This window comes from Peromyscus leucopus, chromosome 8b (genome assembly GCF_004664715.2).
Source record: "Peromyscus leucopus breed LL Stock chromosome 8b, UCI_PerLeu_2.1, whole genome shotgun sequence".
Taxonomy (NCBI): domain Eukaryota; kingdom Metazoa; phylum Chordata; class Mammalia; order Rodentia; family Cricetidae; genus Peromyscus; species Peromyscus leucopus.
In genome coordinates, this window is record NC_051086.1 from 30,888,392 (window position 1) to 30,909,924 (window position 21,533).

Below are 21,533 nucleotides of genomic sequence, written 5' to 3' on the forward strand. Positions count from 1 at the left end.
ATCACTGACTTTGAATCTTGAGACTAAGCCATAATGTCCTCCTTGTAAAATGAAAGGGATATAGGAGGTAATTTTGACATTTTTTCCCCCAGCTTTAAGAGAGAATAAAATTCAAGTAAATTTTGTATGCCTTAGGGCACACTAAGTTCCCAGAAGTCAATGTTATTCTACCTATTTATTCTGGTTTTATTCCACTAAGCATGAGATAGCATAGTTTCCTTACGGCTGATTTTACTACCTACCTAGTGAATTAAAGTCTCAGAACCCCCCCTCACCCCCACAGCTGTTGAACTACAATGTATGACTGAGTATGGAAAGAGATTCATGTCCAATTTAAGTCTTACCCAGTATTTACTGACTTCCTGCGCTTACAAGGCATTGTGTTACCTCAGATCTAAGTTTTCAGATGAATTAGGTTTTTTAGAAGAATATGTTTCCATTAAATAGATAGTCTAAAAATTGTCTCCTGAAATATCGTTTCTGAGGTATGCCAAAGAGAAGAAAATGCAGGTCACTGTAACTGGGCGAATACAGTGACAGTCCACAGATACATACCAGGGATTCTCTGTCAACTTGTCTTCAAGAAGAGATTCTCTGTCAATGTAATTTCTAGTTATGTTCTTATTCTTCATTGATTAACCCCCATCATTAACTGGGAGAGGAGACCCAGTAACAAACCAGGGGCTTAAATAAAGACATCTTAGAAGAAACTAAGAAGTTTAGATGTTTACACTTAGAAGTGACATATACAGATGTTAATCACAGTCATGCCTGAATGTCAGGCCACTGTTATATCTTCATACAATCTAACAGAAATGTCTTTATTTTAAGCACATATGTATGTAATGACTATATATGCTTGCAAAACCCAAAACAACTAGTATAAAACAGCAAGAAAGTAGGAAAAGGGTGATAAGGAGGGGGCTGTTGAGGACAAGAGGACCACATCCTACATGAAAGTAGTAAGTTAGGAGATGGTGGTTACAAAGCAGAGGTGTGGTAGCAGGTATGTGGGGGATATGAAGTGGTATGAGAGTCAAAGTTTTAAGTTTTAAGTACTATGTCTAAGAGATCCATGAAATGAAAATGCCTCTGATCTGCAAGCCCCCTGCCCAAGGACAGATAGTTTCCTGAAATGCTGGAGGCTATTGTTTATGAGAGATAACAAGCCATGTGTTTTCACTCCCCTAAACAAGAAAGAAAGAAAGAAGTATAAGAACAGAAGTCCATCCTAGCTTAATCTTTCTATGGGAAGAAAACAGATAGATGGTTTTGGCAAACTGGTACAGCTATAAGCAAAGAATTGGAAAAAGGTTTTCCTCATATGTCACCTGAAGGCAAACATCCTTTATTAATAGAAATCTTTTTTAAAATTATTATTATTTTTCCTTGTATAAAACAGGGGAACAGTTAAGGGAGTCTTAAAATTTGTTCATTTTGAAGCATATTTGTTAAAACAAGTCTATGCAGAAAGTGGGGAACTTCAGTCAGTTTCCATTTTAAACAATATTAAGGCAAGAAAAATAAAGCCTATTTCATCATTTTGAGTCTATTCTAAGAAGAGTTCAGTGTCCCCCTTTCTATATCTTTAACATACTACAAAACTTATATGTACTATAAATTAGAATGATTCAAGAATTAATGGCCTGACAAAAATATTCTTTGTAAATTAGAAAATCTAGAAGAAATGGAATAATTAAGATAGATAAGAATATGATAAAGGCTGAAGTCATGGCTCAGTGGTTAAGAGTATACAGTGTTCTTGCAGAAGACCCAAGCTTGGTTCCTAGAACCCATACCAGGCAGTTTATAATAAACTGCAACTCCAGTTCCAGGGGGTATGATTCCCTCTTCTGGCTTCCACATATATATGCATGCATGTGTACATACCTACACATAGACATGGACACATACTTAAAAATAAAATAAACCTTAAAAAATATATTGAAAAACGTGTTTTGAAATTAGAACAGTGTTTAGTGGCATATGCACAAAAGTCCTGAAAAACAAAGAGAAGGGTTTAATATAACCAAAAAGAGAGTTCATGGTAATGTGTTAATCTAGAATGTGAATATTGGGGTAGTTTGTGTTACACTTACATTTTTTTTTAGAGAATACTAAGTCATATCAAATTATAATCCTGAATGTTTCAAAATCTCCAGAATTTCTATAACCTCCGGATGTACTTTTCTAATTCATCCTTGGTGACTGTACCCTAATACTTGACAGAGATCTGACATTTAGTGAGGTCTAACCAAAGACCTGATATTCCAATTAGCCCACCATGCCCCATGCCAGATCATGAAAGCCAGCTCCCACGGACGGGAGGAAATACAGTTACCACCACCTACACAGGAAGCCATCTTGGGCAAGCTCGCTTGCTAGCCCTCCTTGGGTCTTGGCAAACACGTTTTGCAAAAATAACTTGTTTGAGCAGCTACTTTTGCTTTGTTCCCATGCGTGGCACTGAGTTATTTTTGTTCCTAAAATCCTTACCCAAAATTTCTATTCTTTTTCAATCAATTATCTCCATTTTTAAAGCATGGTTTTCACTTTTTCTCTGACAATTCCATACATGTCTTTGGATCATCTTCATCCTCCATGACCTTCTTTCTTCCTCCCATTCCCACTTATTCTCTTCTTATCCTCCAACAAGTTCTCTCCTGCTTTCACGTCTTTGTGTGTTTGTGTGTCTGTGCCTGTGTGTGTGTGTGTGTGTGTGTGTGTGTGTGTGTGTGTGCCTGTCTCTCTGTGTGTCTGTCTGTTTGTGTGTCAGTGTATATGTCGGTGTGGCCCAAAATGTACAATGAAGGTTACCTGTATAAGTGTAGAATTACTAACTGGAGCATGGTTGGACCACTGAAGAAAATAGTCCCTCAGCAACCATTAGCTAATTCAGGGAGAAAAATCTACAGTTTGCTTTTTCTTAAAGACCCTGGTCTAATTCTAATTTCACCAAAAGGCCCCATGTGACTTTACAACAAATATCCCCTTTTTGTGAAAACACAATATTCTTCCATTTCTTCTTCCATTTCTTAAAATCTTTCATGCCTCAGGCCTCAGTTCTTTAAACAAGTATGACTCCCCTCTAGTTCATTGACAATGCCTGTGGGGTATTCTTCCGCACATCTGTGGTCCCCTCTAGAGTCTTGTCATCCTGGAGAACAGTGGTAAATATTTGTTGACCAACTATGATACAAAAGTGCCAGAGAAATGTTAACATTTGTTCAAACAGAGTCCGATTTTGGGTCTCTAAAAATAGTACTGATCCTTTTCTAAAGAGCCTGGGGGTTTGAGCTATTTTCTAATGGGCTCTGAAAAGGCCAGGGGCTGGTTTGTCAATTGACAATACAAAGGAGAAATCTAGGCTGCTCCAGCTGGCTGGAACTTATGAATGAGACTTGGAAGGTTCCGCAGTCTTGCACCAGGTGAAAAGAAATGAGCTCTTTCCAAGCCACAAAACCTCTCTCACTGCTGAGCAAGTGTCTTAAAAGCAAGAAGCAGCCAGGCTAAAAGTTATGTCTGTGCCTCCACTTTTTCAATGCTGAGCCAGGGAAAAGAAGAGAGCAGAGAGGTGAGAGTGTGCCAACCCCCTGAGAAATGAAGCATTCACTGCTGGGGATGCATGAGGGTTGCTGACATTTAATTGAGGAATTGCCCAATTTTCCATCTGGTTGAGGGGGAGAAAAATCAAGGTGAAACAGTTGGGCTTTGGTATGTGCCACTGAGCAGCAGGCAGGTGCCATCCAATTCCATTTTCTTAAGGCAATGGATCTTAGCAACAAGATGGCTTGGTGCCATGGTCTGAGGATGCAATTAGAAACGCAGGAAGGTTCATGTCTTGACTCCTGTTCTTCTCAAAAGACATTAAGAGTGCTTTAACTTTTGACCTACTGAGCATCAAAAACTCACCACAAGGAAGAACGTGCTGCAGATATGCATTCATGTTAATTACCTGCATCTGCCCTTCATTACTGGATTTCCTTGGGCAACTGAGTACATTCTCTGATCCTCAGTTTTGTCAGCTACAAAAAGTTCCATAAGAGTTCTTTCCATGAAAATCCCATGCTGAGGAGCTGGAGGGGTGGCTCAGTGGTTAAGAACACTGGCTGATCTTCCAGAAGAGCTAGGTTTGGTTCACCTACATGGTGATTCACAACTGCCTATAACTCTAGCTCCGGGGGATCCAATGCCCTCTTCTGGTCTCCACAGGCTCTGCACATACGTAGTACAGAAGTATACACTGGGACACACAAACAGACACATGAATAAATATATATTTTTAAATATGCAATGCTTATTGGATAGGGAGTGTAATACTTTAATACCCTTAACTCACTACTTCAAAGTGTGTCTGAGAATATTGCAGTGAAACAGTTTCTTTTGTATGTTAACTGAAAAATGAAGTTAAAAATGGACATTCTGATATCTTCTATCGGTAGATAGCAACTCAGATATTAGCAAGATTGAAGGTCATGGAGGGTTGACATTTCCTTCATGGTCAACAGCTTGCAAAACCAGTGACTCAAATGGCAGAACTTTGATTTCCTGTAAAAGAATGAGGTTTGGAACCTGGGTAGAGATATGGCATTCTGAACTGGCCCACAAATCATAAGATTCCTATCTAGTTGGATAATTTCTGGTAAAGAACAAAGATATACTTTTCCCCCTAGCTTCAGAGTTAATCCAAATGGACCTGTCAATCATGTGAGCAGGAATAATACCTGAAGGATGCTGTCTGTTGCAGAAGCTTTAAGAAGTAGCATACAGCCAGCCTTAAAATATGGGTTGTCGCAGTGACTCGTGTCCATGGGTATTCATATAGGTTGAGGCTGCCCCACTTCACTCTCTAAGATATGTTCTTTTACACTATGCACTGCATGTCTCTTCTGGATTCTTTGGACAGAGATCCTTTTGGGGATCCCAGTGACACTCTGAGAATAAAACAAGCCAGAATTTTTGAGGTGCCACTAGTCTAAGCCAAGGTTGACCTTTCAACTGATTCACAGCCTATCTTGTTCATCATGACCCTTCAGCTACCCCCCCCATTCTTCTAGTCTTCCTTCCCAACCTGTCCCTTAGGACAAAGAACAAATAGGCACAAGCTATGACTCATGCCTATGTGTGAAAAGCAAGCCCTTGCCTCCCTGCCAATTACCCCCAGAACCAAAGCAACTTTGAACTTAGGTTCCACCTAGTACCTGCCTGCTGTCCTGGCACGCAGAGTAAAGCAGAAACTCCATGCCACCTGTTGAAAGCATTATGAATAAAGGACTGTTTCTGTTCTGAAGATTTGAAGGCTCTTTCCTTAGGACTTCAGCTATGCTACAGAGGGCATTTGTCTCTTCTAAGGGGTTTCCTCTCTAGGGAATCTGAAGGGAAGGTTCTCTCTCTCTCTCTCTCTCTCTCTCTCTCTCTCTCTCTCTCTCTAATATTATATATTATATATATATATATATATATATATATATATATATATATATATCCCCAGGATCCCCTTTTCCCAGGCCCTATCATGCTGCCTGTGGTGTGAGGTTTTTTTTCCAAATCTAAGGATCTCCCAGTTCAAGGCTGATGATACCCCAGTGCCCTTGGCCATGAAACCATCTCTCATAATAAAAGTCTTTCTTTGAGACAATCTCTTTTAGCTATATTCTGAAAAGTGGCATATAATTTCTAATAGTATCCAGACAGATCCGCCTCTCCCTTCATCCACATCTGATGGTAATCTCACAAACTCCAGCAGTGAGTCAATGCTGGGGAAGAGAACAGAACAAAGTGTCTGAATACAATAATTCAAAAAGACACAGAACACTACTATCTATGCATCAGGACAATGAAAAAAATCCCCCAAAGCTTTACTTTCCTTACATTGAGATTCTAAATTTGATGTTGTTTTATTAATAGGCTACTATAAAAATCTGAATGGGCCTCTAGCAAGTACATTCCTAAATTAGAGGCTTACACATCACTGGAACCAGCTCCATCAGCATGGCATTAGATTCAGTAGAGGATGTTAAAAGCCCTAAAATAATTTGATGTAAGACTTAATCGTAGATGCCCCACTATAAGAGATTAAAAAATGTCATCTAAATGGAAATGAAGGCAAGCATCTGCCTTGCCTCGTGGGAGGGGCAGAAGAACTCTGAGCCCCACCTGATGGCAAATGCAGCCGTGTGTAAGGTGGCAGCTTTCACAGTCTGTGATTTTAATTCAACAAGTATCAAATGAGTTTCTATTGGTATGCAGTGCTTTCCTGGCACAGACTCTCTACTCCAAGACATAAAGCTCCAGTCATCTAGCACATTGTATGCTCAAAGCCAGTACTTTTTTTTTTTAATTTTTCCTCTATTGAATCAGTACAATTAGGGGAAGACCCAGATTTTGTGGAGCTTGTAGTTCACACAATTTGAGGGGATACTCCTTAGGAACAAGAATGCAAAACAATTAACAGAAAACAAGCAGACATCCTCCCAAGGGGCTCTCACATGGCAAGGGGCTTGAGCTACATCCTCCTCCTTTGGGGACAGCATAGCAGAGCTCTAGAAACTTCATTCAGTACAATGATTTCCTAGGAAATGGTGTGATTAGTGCTTACACAAAGAAACTGTAAGTGATAGTACACAATGAGCTTGATGCTACATCACACAGTGCAGTCCTACCACTGGCAGATAGGAGTCCATCTCAGAAGCAAAGTGACAGCCCTGTCCTGACTCTCTGTCTAGGAACTCCACATTGCATTACCATCTTCCACATATAACCCCTTCTGGGGCACCTTGCTTTCTCAAATGGCCTGACAAGCCCTGACACTTATCTTCATGGTGAACCATTTAGTAGAATTTGAAGGGATGACACTTCAACCTCTCATTTTTAGAACACTTTGGAGGATTTTCCCCCTTTTGTATAGAAATGGTGACAGGAGCCAACGGAAGCCTTTTTGCAAATGCATTGCCTGACACAGCTTCTATTACTTTCTCTATCTTGATTCAAAACAGACAAAGGAGGATATACTCTCTCTAGTGAAAGGAGCAATGGAGATCTTGCAAGATGTAAATGCTGAAATGTGGATGCATGAAATATGCCAGTCTAGTTCAACAAGGTTTCTAACTGTTGCCTTTCCTTAACTAACCCTGTTGATTTCTTGGCAAATTTTTCCATGGTCTAGCTGTCAACATATGGTCTATTTATTTAACAGATATATCAAATGTCTCCCTTATGTCTGAATTCACTTAAACCTGAGGAATCTAGCAGTATGTTTACGAGCAATGACACACAGCTCATATCATCTTACAAAAAGAAAGCTTGCCCAAGAAACGATCACCTACCTCATTCATGTGTCTGGGCTGCCGATGCTTCTGGCTTTGGATGTTTAGGGACATGGGTGGGAGGACATCAACACTGAAAATAACAAAGGGTATCTCAGATGTTCTCTTAAACTGATGATCAATATGTACATTATAACTGTATGTATTAGTAGTGTGTTGGGTGAGGCATCCAACTCACATATAGAAGTACACTGATGTTTCAGTAGAGAGGTACTGGGTATTGTGACAGCAAATACTAATGGTTTAATTTCTTAATGGGGAGGAAGGACCATCCCTAAAGACAACCCGAGGCTTGAAGGTAGAAGTGAAATGTGAGCATACATGGAGTTCTGTCCTTTTGGTGAGGAAAGGGGCCCAAAGCAGAAGACTGCATGACAGAAACAGGGAAGACAGGGAAGGAAGTGAAGGGAAATGGGGGAAGAATAAGAGAAGGGAAGGTGAGAGACAGGAAGAAAAGGATAGGTGGTGGAGAAGAGGTGGGCAGAAGCTGAACGATGCTGTTCTTTAGGTCATGCTAAGGGCTGGACTTCTTATCTAATAAGCACCACTGTGTACACTTGTGAAAACCGTACTAGACAGAAGAATGAGCAGGGTAGTCTCCGTGCATTGAATGGCGGACAGAGTTTGTGAAGATCTCTCAAGGCTTCTGCAGGGTCTCGGAACAATGAGAAATATTCTTGTTTCTAGATTCCCTGAGCCTTACAAAGTAAACAGCAGAGGGAGGCTGTAGATAGAAGGCCACTGTAGCTGTGAAGACAGAGTGGGGGACAACTTAATTGTGTGTGGCCCATGTTTTATTTTGCTTTTATAAGTTTTGAGGTGATGTTAGATACATATAGAAAACAAATACATGTACTCATGCACCTCATCCTAAAACCTCACTCTAATTCCAACATCTTATGTAAACAAAACACATTTACAAAAAACAGAGAAAGTGACATGGGTACAAGACTATTTACATGCAGATTTTTTTTAAAATTTATTTATTATGTACACAGAAGAGGGTGCCAGATCTCACTATAGATGGTTGTGAGCCACCATGTGGGTGCTGGGAATTGAACTCAGGACCTCTGGAAGAATAGTCGGTGCTCTTAACCTCTGAGCCATCTCTCCAGCCCCCTTACATGCAGATTTTATTTAGAGTTTTTTGTCACACGGCTAACATTCATTCCCCAGTCCTGAATCCAGTTTAGGAGAGCCTTTGAGGTTAACTGCCATTGCTTTAGTCTTGGTTCATCGAAACAGTCCCTTTAGGTTTTCTTCTTCCAGGACAGTGACAGTGACATGCGCACTGGTAGGCAGTTTGCAGGATGTCTATCTCCCATGTGCCTGGTGCTTTCCCAAGATTACAGTGAGTAGTTGCCATTCCTGTGCTTCCCTTCTCACCAACTATGTGACCTCAGTCTCTCCACTGCATGAAACATCCTAAGTGAATCCATTTCCCTGTCTCTCCCTTGACTCCCCATTCTCCTGGGGATAAAATAACCTGCCAACTAACTCAAAGAAGCTTCTGGAATGAGAGCTACAAAAAATCCTGTCTCTCTGGATTGTTGTAGAGATGCCGATTAACCTTTGACTTACCTCAATTTTCACTTCTATTCATTGCTTCATTTCCCTGTTTCTCCCTGGACCCAAAGCCACTACATATGTCTGAGTCTACAATAACACGGGGAGCATTACCTTGTTTAGAAGACATTTCTTTTACTAGCATTATGTTTTGTCCTCAATGACCCAGGGAACCTCTTCCTCCCTTGTCTCCTACATATACAGTGGCAGGAAACTCATGTGTACCAGACCTGGAGACCTGAATCTGCGTGTTTTCTAACCTTGCTGTTTGTTCCTTTAAAAGATAATGACTCATTCACAATTATCATGTTTCTGGAAGGCAGGGCTGTCTTTCTGAACCTAAATTGTACCTACCATCAGTGAACCTTATCTATGGATGGAAGCAGTGAAGATGGAAGACACTAGAAGCTTCCTTTCCAACACAAAGAAAGTCTCTGATCACATTTGTACAGGGAATTTTCACTTTAGGAAAGTTGGACGGAAAATCTTCCTTGCAACAAATTAAAGAATCCGGGTCTGAGAACTGAGTAGAACTCTGAGATCTTAAATCACCTCGGCTATAAGGGAAAGGCAAAGACCTAACCAAACGCCTTAGGTCACAGTAAATATGAATGCTGAGGGGAACTGGCTGCACATGCACTATGAAGCAAGCTTTCTTTCACTAGTTTACATACCGTGCTGGCTCCTGCTTCAGGGTCATTGCACAAGCAACGTCTTCTGCTTGGATGGCTCCCTACTCTCACTTCTGTCTCCTTTTTTAGTAAAGTGTTACTTACCTGCAGCCTAGTCACATCTCCATGACCTGCTGCAATTTCATGTGCATTTCCTTTGCAGCATAGACTAATATAAAGGCATGCATCTGTGCTGTGACTTGGTAACAATAAAGCACCCAAGCAAGCACAGAGCACTGCATGTGTGACGGACCACATTGCTCAATACATTTTCAGAACTAAACCTTGGGATCTCAACATATAGTCTTGCTCTCTAATAAATGACAGTTGTCATGAGCATGAGTTCTGTGGCTGTCTCACTCCACCCTGATAACTACTCTCAGGCAAAGACTTTGGCAGGGAAAAGGCACTTGGCACATCATTTATTAACAGATGAAAAACGTGCTCTCCAGAGTGAAACCCATCTGGCCCACATCTCAATCCTATGACTGGGAGCTCTGTAAACTGGAGAAGTTAATTTGGCTTCTTAGGTCTTAGTCTATCCTATTTTGTGGAAGATAATGACAAGTCCCCCTCCCCCAAATAAAGGGGGAAATAAGGAGCAGAGTGTGGTGGCCCACACTGGTAATTTGGTACTTGGGAAGCTGAGGAAGGAAAATCACAAGTTCTAGACCAGCCTGGGCTACACAGTCAAACCTTGTCTCAAGGAAACAAAATGGTGGTTGTGTTCATTGGCTCATGTCTTTTAGCCCATTACTTGGTTGCGGAGACAGGAGGATGAAAGTTGAAGGCCATTTTGTGCTATACAGCCATGCTTCTCAACCTATAGTTTACGACTCTTTTGAGGGTCCAATGACCCTTTCACAGGGGCCTTGTATCAGATATCCTGCATGTCAGATATTTATATTACAATTCATAACAGTAGCAAAATCACAGTTATGAAGTAGCAACAAAATAATTAATGGTTTTGGGGGGAGGTCTCCACACCATGAGGAAATGTATTAAAGTGGCAGCATTAGAAAGGTTGAGAACCACTTCTACATAGTAAATTCAGGACCAGTCTAGGCAACATGAGGCCCCACCTAAAAAAAAAAAAAAAAAAAAAAAAAAAAAAAAAAAAAAAAAAAAAAAAAAAAAACTAAATAACTATAAAATGTTAAGATAATTAAGTGGCATATTATGTAGGACAGAACTTGCCCACATTTTTCAAATTGTAACTTCCCTATTCTTTTTAAATATTTATTTTTTAATTAAGGGTGTGTGTGTGTGTGTGTGTGTGTGTGTGTGTGTGTGTGTGTGTGTAAAATGGATGCAGGTGCCTATGGAGGCCAGAAGAGGGCATCAGATGCCCTGGATGTGGAATTACAGTGATTGTGAGCTGCCTGAGGTGAGTCTAGGAACTGAAATTGTGTCTTCTGCAAGAGCAGCAAGGGCAAGCTGGGTGGTGGTGGCACATGCTTTTAATCCCAGCACTCAGGAGGCAGAGCCAGGCAGATCTTTGTGAGTTCGAGGCCAGCCTGGTCTACAGAGCAAGATCTAGGAAAGGCACAAAGCTACACAGAGAAACCCTATCTCGAACCCCACCCCCAAAACAAAACAAAACAAAAAAAAAAAAAAAGAGAGAGAGAGAGAGCAGCAAGTGCTCTTAACTGCTGAAGGGTTCTTCCAGGTCCCTCCTTATTCTTTTTAAACTGTTTCTTAGGTTTCAAATAGCTGTTCATTTCCAAAAATACAATGTCAGTATTCTAGACATTGCCTTTACATTTTACCCACCAAGACTCTATGTTGCAAGACAATTACCTTGGGCTCCTTCAATGACAGCATTTCAAGAATGAAGATGGGCTTATTTGTCTTCACAGAAACCCATGTCCAGTGAAAGATAAGAAATTTGTCATTTCAGGACCCACTCTCTTGGATGTCTGAGAGACAGATTAAATTTCTGCTCAGCCTCAGCTGCTGCAGAGCTGTGAAGTTGCTACCCTGTTCCACTTTTCAGGCTCACAAACTCTTCTCATTCAGGGAACGTGTTAGTTACAGTCAAAGTTACATGCCTGGCAAAATCCAGTTCCAAATTAAGAGATGAATGGGACAAAAGGAAAATTTCCATTAGCATTTCAAAGCAGAGAAACAAACAGGAGGTCCCACCAAGGAAAAATTTCAGTAACAATTTAAGATGAACTTCCTTTGAAGTACCTCAATCTCCAACCCCCACAGGACAGCATGATCATCTAATCACATCCATTATGGATCATAATTACCATGTACAGCTTACAATGGAAACATGTTAAAGTCAGGCTTATAGTTTAAAGCCTGACAGTAAAGTATAGGAGGTTAGAGGATACTCAAGAAAGAACATAACAAAATTTGCTCACATTTACTAAGCATTTAAAACATGCCATCCTGTGGACTAGACATTTAACCTAATTTAATTTTCATTAGACCTGGTGGCATTTTCATTAAGTACTTAACCAAGAAGTTACTACGCATTACTACTATGTGTAGAGCGAGACCCTCACTGTCCCTGTCTGCCTAAAGCATGCACTCTAGCAAGGAGATACTTAACATTTAACGCACAGCCAAGAGCGGAAGGACCATCTGATGTCCACGGGACTTTCCTGATGTATGGCACTGCAAATTTCACATTGTGGAAATAAACCTACAATCCCAGACAATGGAGGGGGCGGTCATTGGAAAAAATCAGACTAGGGATTACATAACTGCATGTGTGAGATGAGTCCTCCTTCATGGATGAAGACACTGAGCTTTAGAAAACTGAAATACTGTCCTTAAATCTGTATGTGTCCAGGTCAGGCTCTGCAGCCCATTCTGTTTACTCCCATGACCCAGTGCCACGCAGGACTTGAAATGTCTTCTGATACTTTATCCTTCCCAACCCCAATCTGGACCAGGCACTAACTGCACCAAACAGAGCAAACATGTTTGTTCGCATGCCTGCTGGAAGAATATTCATGAGAAAACAAGAAAGCAAAGCTTGGGGAGCCAATCCCTGGGGCTTGCATCCTGAGTGCAACTCATTCCTGCTCAAACACCTGCAAATCCTCTGTCATCCCCATTTACCAGAAAAAGAAAAAAAAAAAAAAAAAGCAAGCATTTCTGTCAGGATGACTGGAGCCTTTTTTGGGAGACAAACAGTGTTTCTTCAAGTGTGAGGAATGGGCTAGGAGACAGGGATTGTAAAAATTGGCAGGGCATATCTAAGTACTTCTAAACAGTGAATAAGAAATGCCCCTGTAGGGCATCTCTGCAGAAGGCACCAGCTCCTTTTGATTAACAAGACATCGTTTTCCCAGGTTGGAACTAAGTGAGGAAGGGATCATTGAGCACTTTGATTTGACTGGCATCTGCGATTTGAGACAACAAACCAGGGTCTCTTGACAATCGCTCTTGGGGGTACCCCCCACACACACACCATCATGTGTCAACTCCAATATCTGCAGTGTGGTCTTGTTTCTTGTACACAGAACCAAACCTGGCAATTCTGAATGGGAAGTACTTGCTCATATCTGCTGAATGGATGATATGCAGGAAACAGTTTCAGTTTCTAAGCTATGAACATGGGCAAGCTTACCCTACTTCCCAAGGCTTTGGCTTTCTTGTGTTAGTCACTTTTAACATACCTGCCAAAGGCAATTTTAAAAGAGGAAACCACTTTGCTTACAGCTGCAGAGGTTTCTCTGTGGCTGGTTGGCCCCATTTCTTTGGATCTGAAGCAAGATGGTGAGAAATGTACTTACAGATAAAAGATTGTTCAGAAGTTTCAAAAGGATCTGGAGAGATGGTTTAGAGGTTCAGATTCTTTACTGCTCTTACAGAGGACCCCAATTCAGTTGCCAACATCTATGCCAAGTGGCTCACTACTGCCTGTAATTATACCTCCAGGAAATTCAACACCCTCTTCTGGACTATGAGGGTACTGGACACACATACACAATAGCACCCCCCACACACACACACATACACACTACCACCACACACACACACACACACCACACACACACACACACACAATTAAAAATAAAAATGAATCTTTAGACGGGAGAGATGGCTCAGCAGTTACGAGCACTGGCTTCTCTTCTAGAGGATCCAGACTCAACTCCCAGTACCCACATGGAGGTTCACAACCATCTGTAACTCCAGTCTGAGGGGATCCCATCCTTCTTCTGGCCCCGATAAGCACCAGGCACACTGCGCACAGATATACAGACAGGCAAAGCATTCATACACTTAGAATAAAATAATAACATTATAAAATTTAAAATTAGTTATAAAACAACATCCCCATTACAACGTGATACACATGCTTGCATACAGTCACGCGCACACACATGTGCACACACACATATGCAATGATAAACTTCTTGAAGGCAACTATTATGACTCATTCATGGTTTTCATTCCCTATTAATGCCCCAACCAATTCATCCTTTCATAGGCCCTAATTCTGGAAAGGACTCTGTGAATGTATTATTACCAAATCAGTAGTGTTCCAAAGACTTAAGGAAGAATGTGACCAAGCACCATTTCCAGAAAGTAGTATGTTGTGTCAGCACTAGTCATACCCCTTCCCCTGTGTGGAGGTGAGAGGTCAGGCCTATTGACTCTGATGTGGACTGGGGTGCTTACAGAAGACTGCATTCTAAGGAGGAGGCATTTCTAGGTGAATAAACCCGATATGTTACTACAGATAAAATTGAGCATAATTGTAAAGTAAAGAAACACTCTGAGAAAATGATTGTGGAAAATGAAAAGGTATTTTAAAATCTCTGCTCACAGAGCCAAAGCCCTGGAGAAAAAAATCTGGAGTAGAAAGTGGACATTGGGCAGAAATGGGCAAAGATCCATCGCTTGTTCATGTTAGTTCAATGATCATTGCTTCGTCCTCTTTGTTTTTTCCTGTTAGTTTATTACTCCCTGGCTGGCTTCTAAATTCTGTTTCTGAAAGAAGACAATTGAGTTGGCCGCCAAATGTGCCTGTAAAACCACAGACTTCACTGTCCAAACACCAATCATCTTCCTTGTGCTAGAGGGTCCAGTAAAGAAAGAAGATAACAAGCATGTCTGTCTTGGTGAAATGGTAGCCCTACTTGCCAGGTAGTACAGTCTCAATAGACATATCCTTAAAGAATTGATGGATGGATGTTTTGATGAGAAGCCAGTTGTGTGTGTGTGTACCTGTGGCCCCTGTGTGTATCAATTGTCTTTCAACTTCATTTACTATAAATTCCTGATCACTAAAAAAAGTCATAAATCTATCTCACCACAGATTCCTAAACAAGCTTAAGTGCTTGTTTGAGTTGTCTGCTTTCTAGTCCCCATCCTTCTTTATGTTATTTGTTCATTAGACATGCTTTATAGTCAACTGAACACATTCTAGTCTTAATTGACATTAAATATATGAGATGATACTAAATCAGAACCTGTTCATATCCACTTTCAATGCATATTTGAAGAATAAGAAGATGCATTTTGATAGCTACTTCTTAAATATTTTAAAATGATGAAGAATATCTAAAAGCTAAATAGGAATCCCATGATCATTTTTCACAGTCACCCTCAGATTTTTTACACACACACTTACAGTAAGTACACTACAAACTATATACAGGTTGTGAGTTGTGAGCTTGTGACAACTGGTATGTACTTCTTGGTAGTAACAACACTGACAATATTTCTTTGACAAGCAACAGTAGGTTTAGGATAGCATCCTAAATTTTTCTCTTCCTGATAAAGGAACCTTATTAAATCCTTTATCATGATTTAAGTGAAATATTAAGTCATTTTCCAAGAAAAATTCTCCATAACTTTCTTGTATTTTATAATACATAGTGCATGCATGTTCATGGCAGTCCCTTCATTATATACAGAAGCTTCAAATGTAATAATCTTACTATTGTTATGATCATGGCAAATATTTATTGGATGATTCCTCCACAAGGGACTGAGTTTTCAGTTCTTGTTAAGGAAAAAAAAAATTACTTCTCAAATTTAATCACCATAACAAACATTGAACTAAAGATTACACTCACTATCATTTTCCTCAGGAAAACAGTTGAGCTGGAAGAGGCCAGACACACACACACCTAAAACCACACAGGGACTGGGTTTTCATTCAGCTCTCATTCAGTCAAAAACATATGTACCATCTGCTAAATCATTTTGTACTCATTTTATTTAACTTTACAAAGGTAGCCACAAGAAAGTCAGTTGATTCAAATAAATATAATGGAACAATTTTCAAGGAACACTTCTGGCTGAGTGCACATTCCACCCTGTTTTAATACTTCCATCATGGTTAGCAATAACTACCAAAACTACAAACCACATAAGGTACAAGCAACATTGAAATGAAAATGTGTTACCTTATGAACATTATTATCTGTCACATGTCCTCCAAATCATGTAAGTTGTTGAGCTCCTGGTCTATATGAGTACTGATAGGTGGGACATTTGGGAGATGGTCTGTCAAGCAGTCTCTACCTTCTACAAAGCAGCATCTCATGGAGTATACCCCTTACTTGCTTTCTCTGCTTCCTGTCACAGAAGGACACAGCATACAAGCTGCCATCTTGGAAGCAGAGATCAAGCTCTCTCCAAACACAAAAATAGTTGGCCTCTTGACCTTAGATGTCTCTGTCTCTAAAGCTTTAAGAACTTAATTTGTGTCATTTGTAAGCCACCTACTTTATAACAGTTTGTCATAGCAGCGGGAACAAACTAAGACAGTCAGCTAAATTTGTTCACTGCTAAAGAAATAGTTTAAGCCGGGCGTTGGTGGTGCACGCCTTTAATCCCAGCACTCGGGAGGCAGAGCCAGGCAGATCTCTGTGAGTTCGAGGCCAGCCTGGGCTACCAAGTGAGCTCCAGGAAAGGCGCAAAGCTACATAGAGAAACCCTGTCTCGAAAAACAAAACAAAACAAAACAACAAAAAAAAAGAAATAGTTTAATATTAGTAAATGATTTAAGTGTTGCTTTTTATCTGAATTTTGAATATTGGCTAATTTAGTAAACAGAAGGCATAACAGGATTCTCAGCCATCATTTCTTCATTCCTTTCTTTCTCTGATTCTTCTTTCCTTTCATGTTTAAACCTATACTCTGCATATTTTGAGTGAGATTATAGAAACAATGTAGCATTTTTAAATGTGGAACCTCCACCAAAAAAAAAGAAACTGGAATAATGGACATTGTATCTGATGCTCAAATACCACAGTCTAAGAAAACTGGAATCAGTGTTGGACCCCTTAAGAATTGTGAGACAGGAGACATGTCTGTTGGCCACAGTGCATTGTATCAACCCAGGTGGGCAGGTCCTCAGGGAACCATTCCAGCCTTAGAGAACTCATCTCTAAAGCTTTTTCTCATCTTACACTTGTAAAACTGAAATATCTTCAAGTGCTTCTGTTTCTAGACACTTGATATCCAACTTGGATTTAAATACCTAAAATAGACAAGGCACCAAAAATGGAGTTTAAAACATAATTTGGTATGAGAAAGGATTATTTTAGGGAGACTTTCCAAAGGGCTTTTCTGGTGTTTCTAAAACTGCACTACTTTTCATGAAATGGCTTAAAATCCAAAGAGATGGCTCCCATTGAGAAAAGAAGAAGAATTAAATTCCCACTGCTTCACAGCAGGTAAAAGAAATCACTACGGATTGTGGATTAAGCAAACACTTTTCTCTGGCTGAGCTCTGCCTGGCATTTGATTTTGTGAATAAGGCTTTACTGAAACACAGCCGCAGCATTGCATTTATTTGTTGTCTTTTGCTGTTTGGGGCGACAGTGGCATCGCCGAATCGTGGCAAAGAGTAAAGAGCCATCCATCTCTAAAATATCATCTGGTTTTAAAAACAACACAACGTTGGCCACCTCCTGAGCCATCAGGCAGGTTCTCTCCAGCAAGCCATGCTCCACTACGTGCAGACTCTTGCAATCATCTCTTCTGAGATAGTTCTTCCTTGATGCCATCAAGAAGTTAAAACTTGACAAACTTCACATAGGTTGTTCTAAGGATAAAATCCTTGAATAATTTGGGCTCCTAAGACTATTTAGTGTATGAATATAGATTAATAAAACTGAAAATGCACTAAGTATCTGGGCACACATAATTGCATCACTTAGGCATCACAGGCAGACAGCCTGTGGTTTTCAGGCCAGTGTCGAATACAAAGGGAGTTCCAGTCCCCAGCATTTCTTTTTCCCAAGTGCATACACATCAGTTTCAATTCTGGCTTTGTTCCCTGTGGAGGGAGCTCACCTGCAGCCTCTCATGCTCAGGAGACTCACATTTCTACTGTCCGTGAGACTCCTCGCTTTGAGGTCTCACACACTCCTTTCCCTTTGAACAATTTTTCAGACCGTTTTCATATCCTCTTATCTATAAGCACTTAATACATATTTGTTCTCAATGCTCTCTAAAATCTATAATAATTATCACTGCATCCAGTTTCTTCTTCTCAATATATTAATTTGGGCCACAGAGCAGCTCGTCAATAAATATTTGTTGGCTATATTTATTGTCAAGCTATCACTACCTCTTCGTTGCAGTTCACCAAGCTCAGTGATGAGCTCAGAGCCTAGCCAAGGACTTTGCACTTCCTGGAAATTCAGTGACAGTCTGCTTTTCAGTAAACTTTTCAGTCAAAACAAAGAGCATGAGGACTGTTAAAATAGCTGAGACCGAACTACCACCAGACTGTGAGTCTTTCCAGGGCAACAGGCAGTCACATCTGCTCTATTCCCACAGCATATTTGTTTTATCTTAAGGAATGAGCCTTTCATTCATTCATTCATTCATTCATTCATTCATTCACCTTCCAGATACTGGCATTAGTCTAAAAAATTGTAGTGGTAAACAGTATACTTACTTTGATTTTTTTTTTTTTTTTTTTTTTTTTTTTTTTTGTGGTTTTTCAAGACAGGGTTTCTCTGTGTAGCTTTGTGCCTTTCCTGGAACTCACTTGGTAGACCAGACTTACTTTGATTTTTAAAACAAAAGTTTGCAAAAGCAAACCAACTAAAGAGGCAATAGGAGAATTGAGGCTTTGGGAAGCAGTGAGCAAGGCAATATGGAATGATCTATCTTGTGCTTATCAAAATGTGAACCAGGGTACAGTAGGGCTACCAGATGTTCAGTGAAGGAAGAGTTCTATAAGAAAGTGAGTTTATTAGACATTACAAAGCATGGTCCCTCTTGCAGACAAGGTGTGTCATGATACCTAATGTGTCAAGAGAGTGATGCCATTATAAAGGTATAATGCATGAGCCCTCAATGAGTTAGGATGTCTGAGTTGTCCTGAGAAGAAACAGAAGGTTCTCCTACTCTAGTTATTAGACAGGGCCTTCTGAAGTAATAAAAATGGATATAGTATGTGACACTTTCAAATGGAGGCATGCCCATTTTGGAACATGTAACTCTCACATTTCCTGTGGGTGGAAGATGAGGAACTGACCACCATGCTGTTTCCACAGCCACCTACTAGAAGCAGTATGGTTTCCTAAGTCCAGGTGGAAGCTCTCTCTCCTGCTGCCAAGGGCCTGTGCGTAAGCAAGAAATGAAGCTTATACTTTGTAAACTAAGGAGATGAATCTATTAGTGCTTTCCTAGATTCATTTGACTCCACATCACTTTATTCTTATAACAATAATATCACACAGAAAACACATGGAAACACTTTGGGAATTACTATGCTACCTAAAACAGATTTTACAGGAACCTAAGTGGTGGGAATTTAAATTCTCAGTCACAGCAACAAGGAAATATTGTTCAACCTGTAGGAGACAGGGAGATAATTCAGAGAACCAATATGATAGAAGAATCAATGGACAAGAAAAGAAATAATTAGACTAGCAATCTGAAAAGCAGCCTCCACTGCTTCTCCATCACCTTCTAATGTCCTCAATCACGTAGAATAGGTATTTATTTTTCCTCTAATGATGAATGTAGTGGCACTTACTGAAGGCATCCTTAGGCTGCTATATGTTATGATGCACACTCAACCACCTTTCTCCATGATTGTCCATGCTGGTAGGTTATTGAGTAAAAGCTCAGATCAAAACTAAAGACCAAATACAATAGAGTCTCCTGAAAATTCCCCATTGTTAGATCATCAATGATGTCCTAAGCCAAGAAAGTTATGGTCCATGTTGAGTAATGTCACAGGTCCTATTGGTTCTATGTTATTTCCCACATCCTGACAATACTAACTATAGAGCCTTGTATACAGCACATACACAACTCATGATTTAGGAAATAAGTAATGAGATACTTGGTAAATCTCAGCTTCATGGTCTTTTGTGGTGATATTGTGTTCCCCAAAATATTGTGCACCCTAATAAACTTATCTGGGGTCAAAGAACGGAACAGCCACTAAATGCAGAGGCCAGAAAATGGTGGCACACACACATTTAATCCTAGCATTCCAAAGGCAGAGATCCATCCGGATTCTCTGAGTTCAAAGCCACACCGGAAACAGCAAGGCATGGTGACTCATGCCTTTAATCTCAGGAAGGGTTGGCAGGAGGTCGAAAGGTATATAAGGTGTGAGGACCAGAAACTAGCCTGGTTAAGCTTTTAGGCTTTTAGCAGCAGTTCAGCTGAGATCAATTTGGATGAGGATTCAGAGGCTTTGAGTCTAAGGAAACAAGATCAGCGGAGGAATTAGCAAGGTGAGGTTAGCTGTGGCATGTTCTGTCTCTCTGATCTTTCAGCATTCATCCCATTACCTGGCTCTGGGTTTGTTTTTATTAATAAGACCTTCTAACAATTTGTGCTACAGTCTTTAACAATGCAGACAAGATCCTGGGTTCTTGGGGCAAATATTCTCATTCTAGTTAGCTGCAATTATTAGGTAGAGTTGTATGAGAACATTAAGCATAGTTCTGAGCCATATGAAGATTCAATTTTAACTCAGAAAGTAAAACATAAAGTATCAAAAGAGCCATTTATACTATGCATGTTCAAATTTTTTCCTCTTTAATAATTGCTATTTACTGAGTTCGTAGTAGGGATAAGGCATATTATGGAATGTTTACGAACATTCACTAGTTTAATCCTCCCAAGACAGGGATGTCATCATTCCTACTTTAGAGGTGAAGAAAAGAGAGTTTGGAGAACTCAAGCAATCCCCTGATGATTGACAGTGTGAATCTCCAAGTGATAATTCAAATTCTGTGTGTGCTGCCTCTTTGTATTTCTGTTTGTGCTCTTCCTACTGGGATGCACTTAGGTTGGAAAAGATGATCTCTTTAGCAATGGAAAGAGAAGTGACAACCGGGGTAGAAAAGTACTGTTGTCATGCAACTTCAGCCTGTGAAATTCATAGTCATCTGACAGCCAGAGATTATTTTCCATACGAGGTGTTCCTATCGCAAGGAAAGAAAAAGCAGTTACTCTCAGAGCCTACTCTTACTGCCGGCATTCTCCCTGCACCCCCAACTCACTAAAAATACCAAAAAAAAGTCAATAGAAACAAAGAGAAAATACAAAAGAAAAGGCGAGAGTCCTTAAATACTATTAGCATTTTTGAAGATTTATTTTATTTTTGGTTACATGTACTATGTGTGTTTCTTAGTGTGGTAATGTGCAGGTGAGTGTAAGTGCCCATGGAATCCAGAAGAGGGCATCGGATCCCTCAGAAGCTGGAGTTACAGATAGGGGTGAATGGCCTGACATGGATGCTGGGAACTGAACTTCAGACCTCTCTAAGAGCAGTACATGCTCCTCACCACTAAGTCATCTCTCTAGCTCTTGAATATTATTCTTTAAACAATTAAAAATATTTAGTGGAAGGAAGGTAAGTCTGTCTTACATGTTTGTTTTTATAGAAATGTACCATCAATAAAACAAATGTCTATCAATTATTGGGGAAGTATAATAAATCTTCAATTTCTTTACTTTATAATTGAAATTATAAATATGTTCTGTTTGTATCCTCTGATAATGTTTCAAA

The 21,533-nt window shown here is 40.1% G+C and overlaps 1 protein-coding gene across 3 annotated transcripts in view; it reads right to left on the reverse strand.

Annotated features, from left to right (window-relative positions):
• Sgcd (sarcoglycan delta) overlaps positions 1 to 21,533 on the reverse strand; it is a 937,685-nt gene that overhangs the window by 603,117 nt on the left and 313,035 nt on the right. Inside the window, exon 1 of one of the 3 annotated variants that reach the window (XM_037201382.1) lies at positions 7,326 to 8,227. The exons of the other annotated variants lie outside the window; for them this stretch is intronic. The gene's annotated coding sequence lies outside the window, so the exon portion shown is untranslated. Of the gene's footprint in view, positions 1 to 7,325; positions 8,228 to 21,533 lie in introns of those variants that run through there. 3 annotated transcript variants of the gene reach the window in all.